This window comes from Haliotis rubra, unplaced genomic scaffold (assembly GCF_003918875.1).
Source record: "Haliotis rubra isolate DU_JTF1 unplaced genomic scaffold, ASM391887v1 Scf509, whole genome shotgun sequence".
In the NCBI taxonomy this organism is placed as follows: Eukaryota; Metazoa; Mollusca; class Gastropoda; order Lepetellida; family Haliotidae; genus Haliotis; species Haliotis rubra.
Genome location: NW_025767201.1, coordinates 36,153 through 56,313, shown reverse-complemented (window position 1 = coordinate 56,313; position 20,161 = coordinate 36,153). Strand labels below are relative to the sequence as shown.

Sequence of the window (20,161 nt, the reverse complement as noted above, 5' to 3'; positions counted from 1 at the left end):
GAGAATATGAAGGCTCCCCAACACTGCAGCCTTCTGCATTACCCAGAGTGTCAGAAGGGCTAGTCTCTCGGTGGAGAACCCGTGCACTCTCCTGATCTGCACGCCAAGAGATCAGGAGGTACCAAACCAAGGGCACCGAGATCAATGGGGAGCCTGACGACAGTGTACTTGGGATGCAAGCGAGATATTTCAAAGGCGAGGTCCGCATACTTAGTATGCTTTTCCTGAATCTTGACCAATCACATTGCTGTCAAAAGGGACAGAAAATTCAATGATATAGATTAATTAATTGTCAAAACTGACAAGATCAGATTTGTTGGCTGGATTTCTTCTGAGGCTGTATATCGGCCTATGCCAAAGAAGTTTGAAAGCATCATTTTTCATGACGCCCTGGACATGTTCAGGGTCGTACCATGAATGTACCTCGGAGTCAAAGCCACAGGAATGGCGAAGACGGTAATAAAAGCAGCGAGCCATGCCATCATGTCTCTTAAGATATGCTGTTTGTGCCAAGGAAGGGCATCCACTGACAAGGTGTTGGACGGTCTCTGTAAATTCATTACACAGTCGACATTTCATGTTAATGTTTCCTTTGAGAATCTCATTTAGGCGATTGCGTTTGGAAAGTGACTGGTCCTGAGCAGCTAAAAGGAAGCCCTCAGTTTCACATTTAAGACCAGCTGACTTCATCCAGGTGAAGGAGTCGGTTGGATTGCTATTCTGTTCCACGCACTGCATGTACACACGATGCAATGGCTTCTCAGAAAGCTTCTCCACAAATGACCGACTCTGGGCAGACTTGGTGAAGGACTTCACCTGGTTTACTCCCATCGTTGTACCGTCCAGCAGTACATCGCCATCGGTAAAATCAACCTCAATTTTCAGATTCTGTCCAACAACCATGGCACGCTTAAAATAACTGTGGAATTCCTTGCTTTCATCATGAGTCTTCACATGCATCACCAGAGGATCATCCAATAAATAAATGTTTGCAAAAGTACACAATAAAATTCTACCATGAAGAGCCTCCGCATTAATCAAACCCCGCCCTCCAGAATTGATTGGCATATATAAACGGTTAAGAGAGGAACGAGGTTGGTGGGCTCTGTTATCAGACATGATCCTTCTGGTCAGGCGGTCAAGACTCTGGATGTCTTGTTTTGTCCAATCAACTACTCCAAAGAAATAGGAAAGGACTGGCACTGCCAAAATGTTGGTGGCTTTGACCTTGTTTCGAGCAATTAGCTCTGAGCTCCAGATTTTCTTTAAGCGAGATTTGTACTCGGCCCTAGGTTTGTCTTGAATATGGGCACTCTGGAGCTAGTCTCGAACTTGCATTCCAAGATAGGTGTAGGCCTGATCTTCCACAAGATGCTCAATAACTCCTCCCCCCTGTAACTTGACCGATCCACCATTAACTACATTGCCACGTTTCAAATGAAGAGTATTACATTTGTCTAGTCCAAATGTCATGCCAATATCATTAGAAAAGGACTCGACGAGGAGAACCTGCTTTTTCAAATTGGTACCTCCTTTGGCAAGGAGCTCGATGTCATCCATGTATAGGAGATGAGTAAGTGGTGTTGGGGATCTGTGCTGAGGAAGTCCGGGATGATTACCCTCCTCTCTGTTGAGCAGAAAGCTCAAAGGATTTAGAGACAAACAAAAAAGCAAAGGACTAAAGGAGTCCCACTGGAAAATTCCCCTTCTGATTGGAATAGATTCCGAAGTCTGCACCTGCCCTTGCGAGTATATCTCAAGTTGAGTCGACCAGCAACTCATTAAAGACTTGAGTAAATAAAGTAGTCGCTCCGGGAGGTTAATACAACAAAGTGACTTCAGAATACATTCATGAGGGACGGAGTCGTATGCTTTTTTGTAGAAATCCAGTACATGGAGAGGTTGCGGTGATATGTTTTAGCCTCTTCCAAAATCATTTTCTGTACAACAAGTTGATCCTTGCACCCCCATCATCCCTTTCTTTCTCTGTAAATTATATCATTCGCAGAGCAGTATGATGACATGAGGTTTGTATTGTGTATTCAAACATTTGATAGGGTGGAAGTTTTTGGGATCAGTCAAGTCTCCTTTTTTGGGAAGGATTATTGTGTGACCTTTGCAGAACTATGGAGGATCACCACATGTGTCCACGAGAGTACTGAAGCAGTGAAGTAATGGTGTTTGGACACAAGGGAACAGTTGCCAGTACCGGTTTCGAATGCCATCAGGCCCTGGAGCTGTATTAGATTTGGACTTTTGATAACATTTTTCAGGCAATCTGGTGAGATGTAACAGACAAACGACCTAGTTTTTTTCTCATGTATTGCATGGTCATAATCACGGACCCATGGTGCCTCAAGGTAACAGTCGCCGGGTACAGACCAAAACTGTTTCTAGAACCTTTCATTGGCATCCATGGGAGGCCGTTTATCATGCTCACCATCAACGAAATTTATCGGGTGAAATCATACAAATCCGACTCTACTGGATTCTGCAACAAGATCAGCACCATCACTCAGGCAGGTGAAGTAATCAGTTATGATGTAGTAGACCATATAGGAGATAAACGGACTAAAGTAAAATCATTTGATGAAATTTAGAGCCTATCAATAAATCTATTTTTCAAACACGGTACGTTTATCTCTATTCTACTATAACTTCTTCGTTCCTCGGAAGACACTGCGTAATCCGGCATTGCACGAGAGGCGAATTGAACTCGTCTGTGAAAGGTGGGTAGGTGCCTTTCTTGTTTTTTTGTATACATTGTAACATAAAAACTATTCTGTCTAAAGAAGACAAATAACTATTCAATACAAAACACTAACAGCTTGGTTTTTAAGCCAACCGAAACACGACAGAAACCAGCCTATAGTTCAGTGTCCCGTGGTACAGTACTCCCCTACCAACACACCACTCTGGAATGGTCAGAAACTTTGGAAAGAGGCGTATGAGCCATGTTTACAATTTGCGCAAGGTTGACATTCAGGTAAGACTTCCGCCCGTATCCCCCCTAAATCTTAACGATGAGCAAGAATTGTCTTTGTTTGGCATTTTCAGAAGTTGGATACGTCTCTCAGCATGTTGAGATAGAAATACAGAAATAAACATGTTTAAACTCATCCTTATTAGATGAGGAATATATATTCAGGTTATATGATTTGACTAGAATGAAATTTGGGGGAATACGGGCGAAAACATTTCCTACTTTATTACAGTCAGACAAGAACTACCGGGGATATTTTCAAATAAAGGCATCTCATGGGCATCCACCCTTCCTAATGTCCCACTGTCTAGATAAGTGCCCCTTTAAAATGTGATCTGGTGTTGTAGTGAAAATAAAAATTAAAGGGTTAGGTTATAAATAAGCGCACCTTTTTTCATAAAAACAATCTATTCTTAGGCATAGAATGACAAAAACCGGGGGTTACGGGCGGACATGTTTCCATAAAGTATCCCAGCAGTGTAGGCTTTTCGGATTTTCTAATGCCTGGATGGTATAGTGACTGATCCAATTGGATCCTGTTTATGTGTTTTTTACCTCGATATTTAATCATGTCATGTAAAAATATGATGTCTATTACCTATGATATTAAAAACATACATTTCATTTATTTGAAACCATAATTAACCTCACTTTGCTATTGCAAGAAAAATCTGAAAATTTACTTTGGTAAATAGGTATAGATCTATGTACAGTTTTTAACTTAAGTACACAGCAAATGCTTATATGTATTTCTGATGCAACAATGAAGTTCCGTTCGTATCCTCAAAACAGTGGCGGCCCATAATATGTTTCAGGCAGTGAAAGCTACATGCAATACAGCGATTACTACTCCCTTGCTGTAACCCGTGTTCGGTGGTATAAACGTGATAAACCTACACTTGTTATTTGTCATCATTCACTTGATGGTCAGTTATGAATTCATAATAGGTGTATAAATAGTGTTAACACCACTCAGATACCCGACAAAGGTTCCCATTTGGCATTTCTCGTGTCTGGACTAAATACTTAACATTATAAATTAAGGTCTGATGTGGCAAATGTATTACATGTTATGTAATATGCGCATGAAAGTGCAGCAAGGGGAATTATCAGCTGAGTTACAAAAACAGCAAACTTTCACTGCTGAAATATTCGTCAGCAAACGTACTTAACACTTCCAATACGTAGGAATTCCAACTTTAATCCTCGTCACCACTGATGTGTTCTTGACTTCTCCCATTCAAAGAGCACACAAAGCATGTTTCGATCCCTCGTTTATTTACTGAGTTACAGGAGTGAATTGCATTGCATATGACATCATTATGTGACGTAGATCTAATATCGCGTGCTCATGCGCGAGGATGTAGATGACATAACGGTAGCCTTATGGTTAAAGAGTTTGCTCGTCACGCCGAAGACCTGGGTTCTATTCACTCATGAATACGGTGTGTGAAGCCCATTTCTGGTGTCCCCTGCCGTGATATTGTTGGAATATTGCTAAAAGCGGAAAAACTACAGAAGACCGGATACCTTCTGCCATCTTTGAATGCATGTGCAAAAAAATGTGCGCAACTGGCTTCCCTAGCAACGGGGTTTTGTTTATGATGCCGACTCAACTCAAGTGTTTAGTAGTTTTAGGCCAGGAGCATTAGACATGACATTGGAAAAAAATAGTAGAAAGCTGATATTTTTTCAGGAAAGCTTCAGAACATCATTGCCATGTACAAGATACAAAGTTGGCGCAAATGGGGTTTGAACCTGCAACCTTTGGATCACAAATCCACAAATTTAACCATTAGACCAATGAGTTAGGGATTTAAATGTAAAATTGTAGTAAACTTAAGTTAAAAGAATGTTTAAACTTTGAACAATGTTAGCACATAGAATTTTATGGAATGATTAAACATTCAATCTTGCATTTATACTAAGATAGCAAATAGGCCAGGAGCATTAGACACAAACAATAGGTAACATTGGAAAAAAATAGTAGAAAGCTGAATTTTTCAGGAAAGCTTCAGAACATCATTGCCATGTACAAGATACAAAGTTCTGCAAATTCTACCTTGTGGCATTTTCAAAATGGCCGCCAATTTCAAGATGGCCGCTAAAATCATTAAAATGATTATGCAAACAGATATTTTGTAAATAATTATGCCATGTGAAATATCAAATGAAAGCTCATCTCACAGGGATTCCAAATATATTGACATCATGCCTTGTTGCGTTTTCAAAATGGCCGCCAATTTCAAAATGGCCACCATTGTCCTTAAAATAATCAAAATAATCTCACGAAAATATTTCTTTTTAATTAACCATACCTTGTGATATGTCAAAAGAAAGCCCATCTCACAAGGAATCTAAACATATTACTTTTAACACCGCACATGCATAAGACAATTAATTATGGCATGATAACCACACATTTTATGCTTGTGCTTTTGGACCAGACGTCAAAATGGCTACTCATGGTTGGTTAATCAAGACAGCTGTGGTCACCAAATTGATGGTAAATCACTTGTACAATTATCAATATCATCATTTTTAGTTAGTAAATTTTGAAACTCACTGTAATATTCACTCTTTGACTGATGTATCATAAGGTCTTTTTGTCAATCACAACATCTCATTCTTCAATAATAAGTACATTTTGGCAGGTTGGCAATCCTCAACATCCAGTGCAAAGCAATGTGCACTCAATTCCTGCTCTTTGACAACTGCACCGTCTCCTGCACTCAAACTTGCATCCACAAGATATCATCTTCAAGACTTTCTCTGGAGCAATTGCTCTATCTGTCTCAATATGAACAAGGACCCCATCCTTGATTTGCCATCCCCACTCTGTTGGTGAAAGCTCATTCCCTTGCCATTGCTGTATGGTACACACGGTAGCTGTGGAATTTAGTGGCTGCTGAAGTTTGGGGAAGTGATTCCAGTTTGAAACCTGAAGAGACACAGAGGCTCGATGAATGGACTTTAAGTACATGTTGTTGGGGTGTTCGTCCAGTGATGTTGCGTCCACAGCTCCATAGAGTTTAAGCATGAACATGAACAAATTGAAGGAAAACATCCAAGCAATCCCAATTGGACCTCTCCTGGAATAGAGCAAGAGCTTTCTTTTTCCCCTGATTGTAGATGGCTGATGCTGTATCATAGCCTGTTATTGCATGAACAAGCATCAGATGCTGTCATATATTGGGCACGACAACAACAGGTGATTGGTTGTCTCTGGCCTTATTAATTGCAGTTGAAGCAATCACACAGTCAGCATCAGCAGGGCTCTGTTGCACAGCTAAATCTTCTCTGGCAAGTCTTCCCCTTCAATAATGTTGTGAATCAACCTTTGTTCTTCTTGTTGCTCATAAAAGGTTTAGATGAAGTTGTTACTTTCAGGTCTAGCTAAAAAATGATTTGAGATGATATGTTCGGCTGAGCAGATTTTGTGGAACACGCACTGCCATATCCATCACATACCACTGAAGATGCTGAACCGTAATGTTGAAGCACAAAGGACACATAGCTGTCACATATCCGGCTGTATGTAGCATCCGTGGGCCAAGGCAAACTTTGTAGCAGGTGGCCACCGTCAATGACATATTGCTCTCCTTTTGGATGGTCTGGTCATTGTGGACTTGGACTTGTGATTTCAGTTGATTAGCCAGAACACACTTCATATTCTTTCGCATCATGCCTTTGTCAAACAAGGCAGGTGGTTGCTTGGCAAATTCATGAAGTAGGTACAACTTCATCTCTGACTTATCCTCTATCACACAGGTGACTCGCATGAATAGCAGCTCAGAGTTTACTTGGACTGGCTCTCCTCTGATTTTGATTTGATTCTTTTCCTCACTGATGCTTATCACCTTATCTTTGCGCTTCAACTCTATGTCAGCAAACATCTGACCTGTCACTGCTGAAGCTGCCTTCATTCCTATAGAAACAGATTCAGATGAGCGAGCCATGCTCTTCAGGAAGAAGGAGAATGATCTTTTAGCCAATGGAATAATGTTCCATAGTCCTTGTTGTCTCTCATGATGTTACAATGAAGGTCTGTTTGGCCATGCACTCCTGTGAAGTTCTCTAAAGCATCACATATTGGTATGCACTGAGGCATTGCATGAACTCATTTGGCGAGATATGCTGTCAGTTATACCACGACCACGAGCCATGCCACCACAGATCTTCAGCAGTCGCATCAGATCTTGCTCGATCACTTGGTCAGTGAAGTTGCCACTCCAGAATTTGGCAGTTCTACGGATGGTGAAGTGCCCTTGTTCTTTGTAGGCCTTGAACTGATCTGGTGACATTATGTCCTTCAGGTTTTTCATTTCTTCCAGATACAGACGTGCAGATTTGGCAAGATTACCAGCAACATGGAATTAGGGAATCATCTTGCTGACAGACAGCAGATGTAGGTTCCAGTCTCCTGTGCGCTCCGCGCGAATGAACTGATGAATCAATGACACTTGTTCCTAATAGTCTATCCAAAGTCTACCTGTCCTGCTTTTTGGTGAGACTTTGATGTCAGTCTTCAAATCATCAACAGTTTCAGCTAGCCGTATGATATTGTCCAGGTTTTGAGAGTCAAGAGAGCAAATATCGCATTCGCCACCTAACAAACTACCATGTATGGTACGCAGCTTTTCCACATTCAAAGAATCAAGAACATCTGTTGATTGCAGTAGGATGGACATGATAGCCGCAGATGACAGCAGATGAGTTCGAGGTGCACGGGCATAAGCATGGCCTGTCAGCATGTGGATTACAGAATTAGGTGCGTAAACAGTCGCCCAAAGATCTTCCAAGCCGCTTCCACCCATCACATATATAATTGAATCCATGCATGACATGAGTAAATGAAACCGTCCTAATTTAAGGACAACTCTGTTGAGCTGTGGATGTGCCGGTTCCACAATTTCTGCTGCTTTAATGTAGAGGGGCTGGTCAAATGTTACTGGACAAATCCCAAGATGTTGGTTTTCAGCCAACAACTGTACAAATGCTAGAGCAGAGTAGATGGTGTCGGGCCTTAATGGGTCCTGGTTGACTAATGGCAAAATCTGAATTTTGCTTCTTTCGTTGTTGTCTTTAGTTACAGTTAACTGCATAAATCTGCTCCATGATGGACGTTGTGAGAGTGGAATATCAAGTTAAAAACTTGCTAGCCATAGATTATCCAAAGGCTTTGTCAAGCGAAGAATTGGCACAGTTGGTTTGGGTAGTTCAATTGGTCCAATTTTGACAGACTGTAGGCCCGATGTAGAATGTTTGTGGTATACCTTGACAGGGATCTTTGTGCCCTCAGCTGCTACATCAGTTGATGTCATGATTTGAGTGGAGCGGGGTATAGATATCTGAATGGGCTCTTTCCTGACTGACATCACACAAGCAACTCCACCTAAAACATGCCACCTACCAAAGCCAATGGTAGTGCTAACATTGATATCAGCATTGTCATATATGAAATTGACAAGCTCACCCTCAATATCCTAAGATTTGTCGCCTGAAAGAAGTGCATAATACAAGCGTTGGACCTCTCTATATTCATCAGCAAAAGGAAAAGCTTCTCAGGATATCAACCAATTCTCTGCTTTCATACGGTTAATGTAAGTGGATATATATTTGACATCTGGTACCAAAAGCACAAGCATAAAATGTGTGGTTATCATGCCATAATTAATTGTCTTATGCATGTGCGGTGTTAAAAGTAATATGTTTAGATTCCTTGTGAGATGGGCTTCCTTTAATATATCACAAGGTATGGTTAATTAAAAAGAAATATTTTCGTGAGATTATTTTGATTATTTTAAGGACAATGGTGGCCATTTTGAAAGCCATTTTGAAAATATAAAAGGCATGATATCACATATAATTATTTACAAGAATCTGTTTGCATAATCATTTTAAGATGAGCTTTCATTTGAATATGCCACAAGGTAGAATGGCATAATTATCTTTACAAAATGTTCTGTTTGCATAATCATTTTAATGATTTTCCAATGGCCATCTGTGAAATTGGCGGCCATATTTGTAAAATGCCACAAGGTAGCTAACATTTTCAAAGAACTTTGTATCTTGTACATGGCAATCCCTGCTCATTGTTCTGGAAGCTTTCCTGATCCAAAATTCAGCTTTCAACTACTTTTGTTTTCCAATGTTACCTATTTTGTTTGTGTCTCAATGCTAAGAGAGCCTGGCCATATCAGTCCTTGTACAATTTCAATACGCATTGTAAAGTTTATTAATGCCAAAAGTTAATACGTTTAAAGTGCATTAATGAGCGAAGATTATGGAATTTTTTTTGCTTATATTGTAGTTTTTTTTAACCTCATCAAAGTTCATCAGATCTCGTCAATGCTCATCAGTTGTGAAACCGTTCCCATCTGGCCTGATTCGTTGTACAAGTGTTCATAAGTGTGTGTCAACGTTTCAAGGATGTCATGTGTCGATGAATTGATAAATTGTAACCTGACACAGATGTAATAGACTCTGATGTGAGTATTGGATCTTCTTTTTCTTGCATCTACACTTGGTGTACTTACTTTTTTAGCCCTTGGATATCCGTTATTATCATCTTTAAGGTTAGTTAACGTACATGGCTATTGTTATGAGCACTAGATATGACTATTACCTTTCCAGAACGAAATCGTTTGCACTGTCGTTAGTATCCGGGGGCGACGGGGCGACGGGGCGAGGGGGCGTCTCACAGGCACATGCACAATTTCATGATCTGTCAATTAAGCTCCTTAGCTAGAAACATGTCTTTACGGTCCCTAAAGTACTTTCTTCTTGCAAAATATGAAGAATACAACAGCTTAGTTGTTCCTGATCGAGGAAGTGATCACATATGTGTGAGATCGATTTCTAATCCCGTGATTGGCTACTCCATGGTGATGACCTAGGGTCAGGTTATGATGGACTACTTTCCTGATTAAAATTCATTGATAAGTTACTCGTGCTTCAATCGAACAGAAACCTGTTACTCGTGCAAAAATATCCCTTTACACCTACCTGTTATTTTCGCGATTGCAACATAAACAGGTATTTATACAATGTGTCACAAGTAGAATAAATATAACACGAATATATTTATTTCTAATTCCTTTTATTAAAACTTTTGATTCCTAGTCATGAATTCAAAATAGCTCCAACAATCAGTGATACCTGCGTAAACAATTATGTGAAAATCACCGTTAGAGATAAAGCCCTTGATTCCCTTCGAATATTCAAAATGTACAACACTGGTACTTTTACTGGAGAGATGCGACAAGTGTCATGTGTCGTCTTGCAAAAATACCTGACACGATAACGTCAGTGCCTGTCCATTGTGAGATCGATTTGACTCGTTGTTTCTTGATGCATTGATGAAGATGACATTTTTCACTGATACACATGATGAAGACCCACTTCCAGCTCCGAGATACTATGTGATTCCAATGTTATCAAATTCACTCATGACAATCAGAACCAAAACACACTCGTTGAAACAATGTACGACATGGTACGTTTTGCAAGGCTTCATGAGTGCAAATGGCGGCACACGTCCTTTCTATTCAATCGAACATGTACAGGAACGGTTGATCTACACATAAGTCATTGCTAAAGATATTCCTCCGACGCATGATAATGAAAAGTTTATGTCTTGATAACTTACAGGATGTAATCAACTCACATTTCATACTGAAAACTCCGTAAATTCCAAGTAGCAGTTTCTGGCTCGGGGAAAACGAGAAGGATGTGGCGAAGAAGAGTAGTCCCCCATTGATAGTGAACGTAACCTCAGCAATGTCACATTTAAGCACACTGGGTGCACCTAATTTCACACTCAAAAGATGGGAGAACATTGAACGTAAACTGGTACACAAGTACAGATCCCCAATGTGCAGAGATATCCAAAACAATCTTCCGTTGACGACAACCACCAAGCGATCACGATGACGTCACTCGCTCAAATAATTTACGCTTGCAAGAATTAAAATCATCCACATTTGCATGGTAACATCATCGTTTTAGAGGGTTTAATTAATTTTCTGTGATCTTATCTAGTTATCATTATCAACATTGCCTTGATGATGCGAAGAGGTGGCAGAAACCTTTTTGTGGAGGGTCACCATGGGGATGAGTAGTGATTAGGAAGCCAAGTGACGTCACTCATTCATAAACGTTGTGTATTATTGCGCACCCACGATGAGAAAACATGAAATTTGAATCTATTCGACCATAAAATGGTGCGATTTTATGGTGTGTAAGAAACAGATTACTGTACTCGTGTCTGTCACATACCATTTATCTTACAACTCGTTGTTTCAAAACGTATTTAACTCACTTTCGCTCGTTAAATACGTTTTGGAACAACTCGTAAGATAAATGGTATCTGACAGACACTCGTTTAGTAATCTCTATGGATCAATTAAATGGTTAACTTTCAAGGAAAGAAAGTCTTCGTGTTTCAAACAGGCATAGGCTTTCCAGCAATCGCTTATGATTGTGGTGCCTGGTTTAATATGTTTCTTTATGACCAGAATAAGTGTCTCCGAGTCATCCTTGTCCTTGCAAAACAGGCTTTCGATTCCCGAACGATTCCCCCTAAAATCCACTGACCCACAACCCTTTACCCCTGATTACATTTTCTTTTTCCAAACTTCGATTCCTCAATCTCAACTACTGTTCCCACCCCACTGATCCTATAGCACTGTCAGAATCGACTATAACAATTAAGTCTTCGCGGCAGAAGTCCACAGAAGTGTTGCAAGACGAAATGTCAAGTTCCCGGCGTACAAAATCTTGAGATAGCTTCGAGGTCCAACAATATGTCAGAAATAGAATTTTGTCACAATCGAGTTTACTGTTCTCAAACCACGAATTGTGGGGAATGGAAAGTTTTTTGCCGCACGATTTCTTGTTTCATTTCCAACACAAATTATCTTTACTGTAGCTGTTATTTTTACATAAATAGAATTTACCAATACAAAATTTACCGCATGTTTTCCCGTCCCAGTTTCCGAGAAGTCCCTTCTTTTAAACATAGATAAAGTAGTTCTTTGTCTTTCGATAACTTAACATCATCCCACAATCGCATATTCTGAATGCTGAATAGTAGTGGTAAACTTCCAATTATGGTTACTGTTACTAAGCTTTGACGTAGACAAAAATTGACCAGTCACTGAGCACTTTTCTGTCAGAACTTTCCCACACTCACTCGCTCCAACTTTCATAATTCCGTAGCTCCGTGTTTTCAAAGACTCATATGTTTTTTAATATTTTTGATAACTTACCTTTCATTTTCAAAATCAATGGTTAGTTGTACTGACCGGAAGTCATGACAAATAATCTGATTTTAATGGTTAATTTCTATTTAGATGCTTATTTTTTCAGAATTTTATAGCTCATGCTTCCGTATAATAGGAAGTGCATGTGACACTAAACAATATGGCTGGTAGGTGTGTGTCTGTGTCTGTGTCTGTGTCTGTGTTTGTTCGGGGTATTCTGTAGGTGTACCTTAAAAGCGGTGTAAAACCTCACTCGCTCACTCGTTTACTCACTTACACACTGTACTCTCTCACCCACTATACCTACTGCTTCTTAAATGCTATTATTCAAGGCGCTTATCCTAGAACAGTTAACTGTAGATTCACTGTGTTCACTGACTGGCAAGTGACGTGGTACAGTGTCGTCATACATTTCTTTGTAGTGACGTAATCAGACTGAGCATTGGTCATGTGACAGATAATGTGACCTACATGTGCTGTCTTTGAATAAAAGTTTAAAACTCGTCAAATTTGAAACTTTACAAATTCAGTTCATTTCACATAATCCTTCAGGTAGCTGAGAGGCGTGGATACTCTTCCGCTCTCAGTGGTTGTCTGCTGAGGATTGGTTTTAGCTGTATCCGCGGGTTAAGGTGACAATTGGTCGGAAAGGCCAATGTAACCTAGGTCGGCATGACCTGGATCAGCTGTGTTGTCACTAGAGGGTACATCTGGAGTGATTCTAAGATGTCGGCGGTTCAGTCTTAGATCTTCTGTTTCAACTTCGTATGATCGTATATGAGCTTGATCTCGGACTACCCCTCTTTTCCATTCTTTTTCATGTGGTTGGAAAGGTTGGATTCAAACCTAAATCCAATCATGTAGGGGTGCAAGATTTCTTGCTGATTTGTTGTAGTTTCAGCTTAACGCTTCTGCTTGTTGTTCTTTTCAATGAAAGAGGAGTGTTGTAACCTCACAAGTCATCGCTATGAATTAATGGTACCTATGCAATGTGCCATTACGAGACCTCAGTTATAAGTATCTAATTCAGGACAGCCATCGTCCAAATATTTCTAAAGACCCAAAACTGTGTAGCCAAGCCATGTGAGACTTAATTGTAATTATTCAATCTGAAATCTTAATCCTTATCACTACCGCAGTGTACATGAACTTGTCAGCCACTCTGTACCACTCTGTCACTGTCATTATTTATCGTATATGAAGTTTATTGCCTTAATTGGTCATCCCCCTTGGTCGTGTCTGTCATCACATCAACTGGTCAAGGAAGTGCTATTGTTTTTCTATCTGTCCATTGTTGAGTCGTCGCCTGTTCATTGTTGTCAGAAACTCTCTTTATATATATATATGCTAACATATACATTGTCAAAGGGTACGAGTCCGTACGAACTTCTTAAGCCCATTCTTAACACAATATGGGGCGGTGGGGTAGCCTAGTGGTTAAAGCGTTGGCTCGTCACGCCGAAGACCCGGGTTCGATTCCCCACATGGGCACAATGTGTTAAGCCCATTTCTGGTGTCCCCCGCCGTGATATTGCTGGAATATTGCTAAAAGCGGCGTAAAACTAAAACTCAGTCAGTCTTAACACAATGTCTACGATCAAAGTTAAGAATTCCTGGGTCTACGAACGTTTCGAGAATAAGGTACCTGGAGTTGAGCAGGTACTCCGCTCACCTCATTTATGTCTTGTGTATTTGTTTGTCATGTAACTAAAGAAGTTTGATCACAATTATGCCTTCGTCTTCGTCAACTAGCTAGTTCCCAAGTTGACCGCATACCACGCGTTGACATCTCCCCGGAAATACACACAGTGGGGCTATGTGTTGATGTGATGGTGATGCTGTACTGAAGTTCACAGTAAACCTTATATTGGAACAAAATAAGTCTGCTTATTCTTTCTGAATGTATGGGATTCCAATTCCTGGTTACCACAGAAATAAAAGAAGTAAGACGTGTTTCTAAGTCTTGAAGAGTGTTATAGGATTGTGTGTTGTGGGCTTGGAGGACATATGGTTTTTCAGCTTGTCCAGTTACTATCCATTCATCGTTTAGCCACTGTAAAGTTAATGTTTAGTTTCTGATACTCTTTCATTGTTTGGATTGAATATAAAAGAAGTGTTTAAAGAAACTTTGGAATTTAAGAATAATTGAGTTTTTATCGATTGTCAGGAATGTATTACCATTTAATGTAAGAAGTGGTGTGTACGTTGCTGTATTTTTAAGCTTTTAGTCTCTGGGATCTTCAAGGAACAGTTTGGTACAGAACTTTCTAAAAGGCAGTTGGACTATAAACGAGTCCTGTTAAGATAACTCCTGAATCAGCTAAAGATAATGACATCAATTCCCATGTCCTTTCGGGAACCTGATGAGTCTTTGTGTTATTCAAAGATAATGAGAGGTCCTGAAACCTGCATAGATAATGAAGACTGTTCTTGAATCCTGAAAGAAAATACTGATAGTTCCCGAATCCTGTTGAGAAAAATGATGAAAGTTAAAGAGGCCCGTAAGCTGCTGGTACTTTTCTGACATTAAGTTGCAAATAGTGTATACTTAAATAACACAAACATTATGGAGTTCATGTTTTATGTAATATTTATTAATAACAAATACAAACTGATCACAGTGCATACCAAGTTTGTAATGGTCTAGACAGAAGTGGAGACAACAGAATGCGCACAGTATTTCAACAAAGCACACCATGATAAATTCTGTAACAACTTTCTGTGCCAAAGTAAACTGCTGTCTTTGTCCATCTATCATGTGTAATGTGCAACAAAAATGTGATTACAACTTCTGAAACCCCACGATCAAACTACCGGTTCTTGCTTGGAACTCAAACATACTTGGCTCATATAAGCACCATGCATGGATTTGTCTCCAAAAGTAACTGGGGATTTGTTCATCAAAATGGTCACATGGGAGGAGTCTCACTGAAGTGGTGTGTATTCTATGTCTTGTGGTATAAAACTTGGACTACGGTCCTCGGGTAAGGCAGCTTCATCACTTATAACACATGCAGACACCTGTGGCAACTGCGGGTGTGTGTTCACACCTGTACATCCACCTGTAGTCCCGTCTGTGTCGACACATTTAGTGTCTTCTGGTACTATATTATGGTGATATGAAAGGTGCTAACACATGTATACCCTCCTTTGACATACTATGAAGACAGCAGTGGTGTGCTGACACATGGAACATAACAAGTGAAACAAGGACAACTGTCATAACATTGTTCTCTGGTTTCCATGTATATACTGGATTTAGGGTCAAGAGAGTCGAGTTCATTACATGTTACAACTCCATTACATATTTTATCATGAAACTATACACATAAGGCATGCATTGGGCTGATGCCTTTGCTATTCTGGATTATATTTTTATGCCAAGGTCTGCTTGAATGTAAGGCTTGTTTCCAGGGTGTAATTTGTAAACTGTTCAATAGGTCTTTGTGAACCTTTGCATACACACCAGACAGCATTGAACAAGTGCCGTTTGCTATTCAAGATGTTTGGACAGTCTTTATTTTTAACTTTTAGGGCAAGAAGATGGATTTTAATTCAGTTGAGAGAAGGGTTCATAACTCATAAGCTGTTAAATATTTCTTCAAAGCTATGAACACATCAGGCATGTACTAAGCTGCTGCATTTAGCATTCAGCATTCATGAGTTTGACAACATGTTGCTTGACTTTTTGTGCCTTTCCAATAATCAGATGAGTGTAGGGTTCATAACAGAGCTTTACTCTTCCATTCAGTGATGGATTAGTTAGTATCGCTGGGTGACTTGGTATTGTGACATTGGTCCCCGAATAGACTCATATTAGTAGTATATTCTACACTAAACCTGGTCTATGGAATAAGCAAATAACTATTCAATATAACTGACATTCTATGTAAACATACATTGAATTGAGAACAGATATGCCACTTTGACAAGAAATACAGCATCGTGTGATGTGACAGGTCACTGTTGCCAGGTGATCCACACAATGTTGTGACAGGTCACTGTTGCCAGGTGATCCACACAATGTTGTGACAGGTCACTGTTGCCAGGTGATCCACACAATGTGGTGACAGGTCACTGTTGCCAGGTGATCCACACAGTGTTGTGACAGGTCACTGTTGCCAGGTGATCCACACAGTGTTGTGACAGGTCACTGTTGCCAGGTGGTCCACACAATGTTGTGACAGGTCACTGTTGCCAGGTGATCCACACAATGTTGTGACAGGTCACTGTTGCCAGGTGATCCACACAATGTTGTGACAGGTCACTGTTGCCAGGTGATCCACACAATGTTGTGACAGGTCACTGTTGCCAGTGAGGTTTGGGGCCCCTTTCTTATCTTTTTTATGCATCTTTTTTGTATTGAAAGAAAGGTGTGTATTGTGTACCAAATAATGATGCTGTATAGAGCTGTGTTTCGGGACTTATTGCTGCGTTACTTCCTCCTCTATGTTGTTACCATCCTTGTATCCAGGTAGCAGAGACAAACAGAAACATGGTGCCTCTACTAGCAGTAGGAGTGGTTTGTTGTTGTTTGTATGTTGTTTACAGAACACTGTCTATAAGTTTCTTCATCTAACCAGAAAATGGTTTAGTTGTCTATGTTCAGCTGATCGAACCTTGGGGGCAAACTGTTGGAGTCTTTCAGTGAGGTAGTTAATGTACTAGTATAGATAAATACTGGCGGCTACCATGCAAAAACACTGGAAATTAAATGTAGTTAAGGGACAGTACATTGTCATGCATGAAATAATTTCCAAGTGTCATGGCACTTTATTTCCGCACAACAAAGCAGACAACACAAGTGAATGAATTACACAAAATACTTACTGCCATCTTGATTTGATTAGAGATCAGTGTTTATCAAAGCCCAGATTACAAAATAATATTACCTCCTCTTGTGGAATAAGGTGGTGAGCACAGCCAAGTTAGCTGGGGGGCTTTTAGGTATTGTTTACATTCAATGTTTACTCAACATACTGACTGTCCATTTGAGCAGACATTGTTACGACATGAGTTCTTCAGTCTTCTCATGTAAGGGCTGGCAATCAGCATAAACAATTCCATAAAAATATCTACTAACCACAATGTTGGCCATTGAATACTTTCTGCTAGAAATGCCAAGAGTGAATACACTATTTTGTATGGTCCTGCACAGGGAGGCACAGTCTTGAGTCTCTCTAAATGCCCAAGTTGCAGCTGCTGAGCAGCAATGCTTATGCACTAACCTAAATGTTGACTGTGGCATCAGAGTTAATGCAGCTAGATCACCACTTCACAAATACCCTGGTATGCCCAGTTGTGTGTCATACAGTTGATGACTATTAAACAATAATCTTCACTTAAAAATATTTCTGCTGCTATTTGAAACAACACTGTTGCTAAAATATTGCTGTGTATGCTACTAATTGCCTTCATCAAAATCTCTAGAATAACAAATTAAGTATATGCCTTTTCATATCAATATTTTACATTCATATGAAATTAAGATGGTGAAGAACTGTCATAATCAACTGTGTTTTTAAATGTCAATTTCTACAGCCAAACCTCATCTGAACCTATGTGGGGACTACCTCTTTCATAGACAGAAAATGTAAATTATTGAAAGCTACTTAGCAGCATTGATGTTTGATAAGTCATTTGTATCACTGTGCTCTGTTATTTTGGAATAAAGAGGTTCAGAGATAAAATGAACATTCCTTATATGTTTACTGTAATGGTAGAAACATCTACAGCTACATGTCCTGGAACTGGTTCACTAACCACTCTGTTCATTCTTCCTTTCTTTCAATTTTCAAACAAATTTCAAATATTGTTAATTGTAGCACTTTGAACATGCCTCAATGTATGAATCATATAGTGTATCACAAAAATTATTATCAAAGCCAGGTCTTAGAAATTGTGGCACATTGTATGTACAGTCAATATGTACACATCAAATCACTCAAACAAACATTCATGCAAGAAATGATAAAAAAATAGTTTCCTCACTATAATGGTTGCCGTGACAATATTACCAACCCTCGCAGGAAGAGAAATGGCAATGCCAGATGTAAGATTCATAACATGTCCCACACTTCTGGGACATATTTCAAATAGTACAACTGACAAATTCAAACTGACATATATCATATGTGATATGATCAAATATGCACCAAAGAACCAGTATTAAGGAACTGGTTATCTCACTGTATAGTAGTCAAATCTTGAAATATCAACTAAGATAGGGAAATTGCTAACAAGTAACTACATGTCAAGTGTTTCTGCAACAGTGAATTTTATGACAAATTACATTCCATAACAGTGTTTACCTTCTTGAAACAAAGTTCCACCTCTGAGCCAGATATTTCTGTATTCATATGATTAAAAACCATGATGAAAACTAAACCCGACTGTGACACTCGCCACCAGATAAACACAGGAATGCCTCGGGTTTCATGCCATTTGTTTAGCTTCCTCTTCCGCCCTCTTGGCCACATGTATTCTGAAGTAATTTTGTAACATCTTTTACAGTGCAGGTCATGATGCATCAATCAGTTGTCCATACACTTGTAGGCATTATCACTTCAAAATGGAAGAAGTTAAATTGATAAATGTTCTTTTTCTAATATTGTTGCATTATTGGCTGAAAAATGTCCTCATGTTTGGTGGCTCAGAAGGCGATAACAAGCAGGCGATTACAATGGTGCCAGAAACTCTCCCGTGAGCTATACCAATGACATTTCCAACATGGCTGCCATTACCATTGTGTGGAGTATAAATGTATGAGCACATCTTACAAATACTGCTGTTGACCACAATGACATAATTTTATTCTTTACTGACCCAGTGGTTCCTAACAAGGTGCAAACAAATGTAGTGGTATGAGATTCATTAACAATGATTGGGACTAAGGTTAAAAATATCCCGGAGTGTAACATATGTTATCGTTCACAACACATGCTGATTTCCCATTTATACATGCACTATTGGGGTGCATGTAGCTGAAAGGACATAATGGCAGTAAAAGGTCACAATATGCAAAAGAATTAATCATGTTTTTGTGCATACTACATATGTGCAAATATCCCATTGATACATAAAAGAATGGCTGCAGATGGATGTTTTTTAACATGGCCAGCTTGGGTGGCAAAGTAAAAAATCTGATCAAAAGAAAATAGGTCACACAGCATCGTTATACACATTCACATATCAGTGATTTACTGTTCCCCTTAATTACTTCGTTGAAGATTCTAAGATGCACAGCTGAAAGAACAAAGCCACCACTCTCATAAAATACACTTTGAGTTGTCATGATTCAGGCTGTTCAAATTAACTCCCCCAACCCCTGTGCTCTAACGTATCTTCGTAATATTGTTCCATCATTCTTTTCAATCAAGATGGTGCTTTCCACACCATTTATTAACAGGTGCAATGCTATGTTTCAACTGGTTGAATAGTTTAGCACCATTCCCTTGCACGAAATATGGCAAGATGATGACTGCCAAACCACTGTTTGTGGCACATCAGCCACAAAGATACTCTATACTGCAGTCAAACAAACCAACTGCTGCTGCTTTTCCTCAGTATCATGTAATCATAGGCCATGCTAGGCACCCCAAGACTCGCTGGTAGTTAACTTGCACAACAGCTCTGCTCAGCATAACGAGCAATTCAAAACTTCAGCTGTTAACATGCAATAGCTGGGGCCCACAATGTGCTGAGTTTGAACTAAACCAAATTATCACAAAAATGTATCTAAATCCTACTTATTGTAACATGGAATGTTTGATAATCACAGACAATAGAAAAATGACTTACACTTAAATTAAACATTATAGGTTTTTTTTATTATATCTGAAACATATATGGAAGGGTGCATGCAGTTAGGTGGAACAGCTCTTCAGTTAGACTTGAGGATTTACATTTGGTG

The 20,161-nt window shown here is 39.5% G+C and overlaps 1 long non-coding RNA gene across 1 annotated transcript; it reads left to right on the top strand.

The window, feature by feature from the left end:
* The first annotated feature begins 16,422 nt into the window (after positions 1-16,422).
* Positions 16,423-17,307, top strand: LOC124292139. The gene is made up of 2 exons (XR_006902371.1): positions 16,423-16,512; positions 16,551-17,307. It is a non-coding gene; the product is annotated as an uncharacterized LOC124292139 (long non-coding RNA).
* Positions 17,308-20,161: the final 2,854 nt, after the last annotated feature.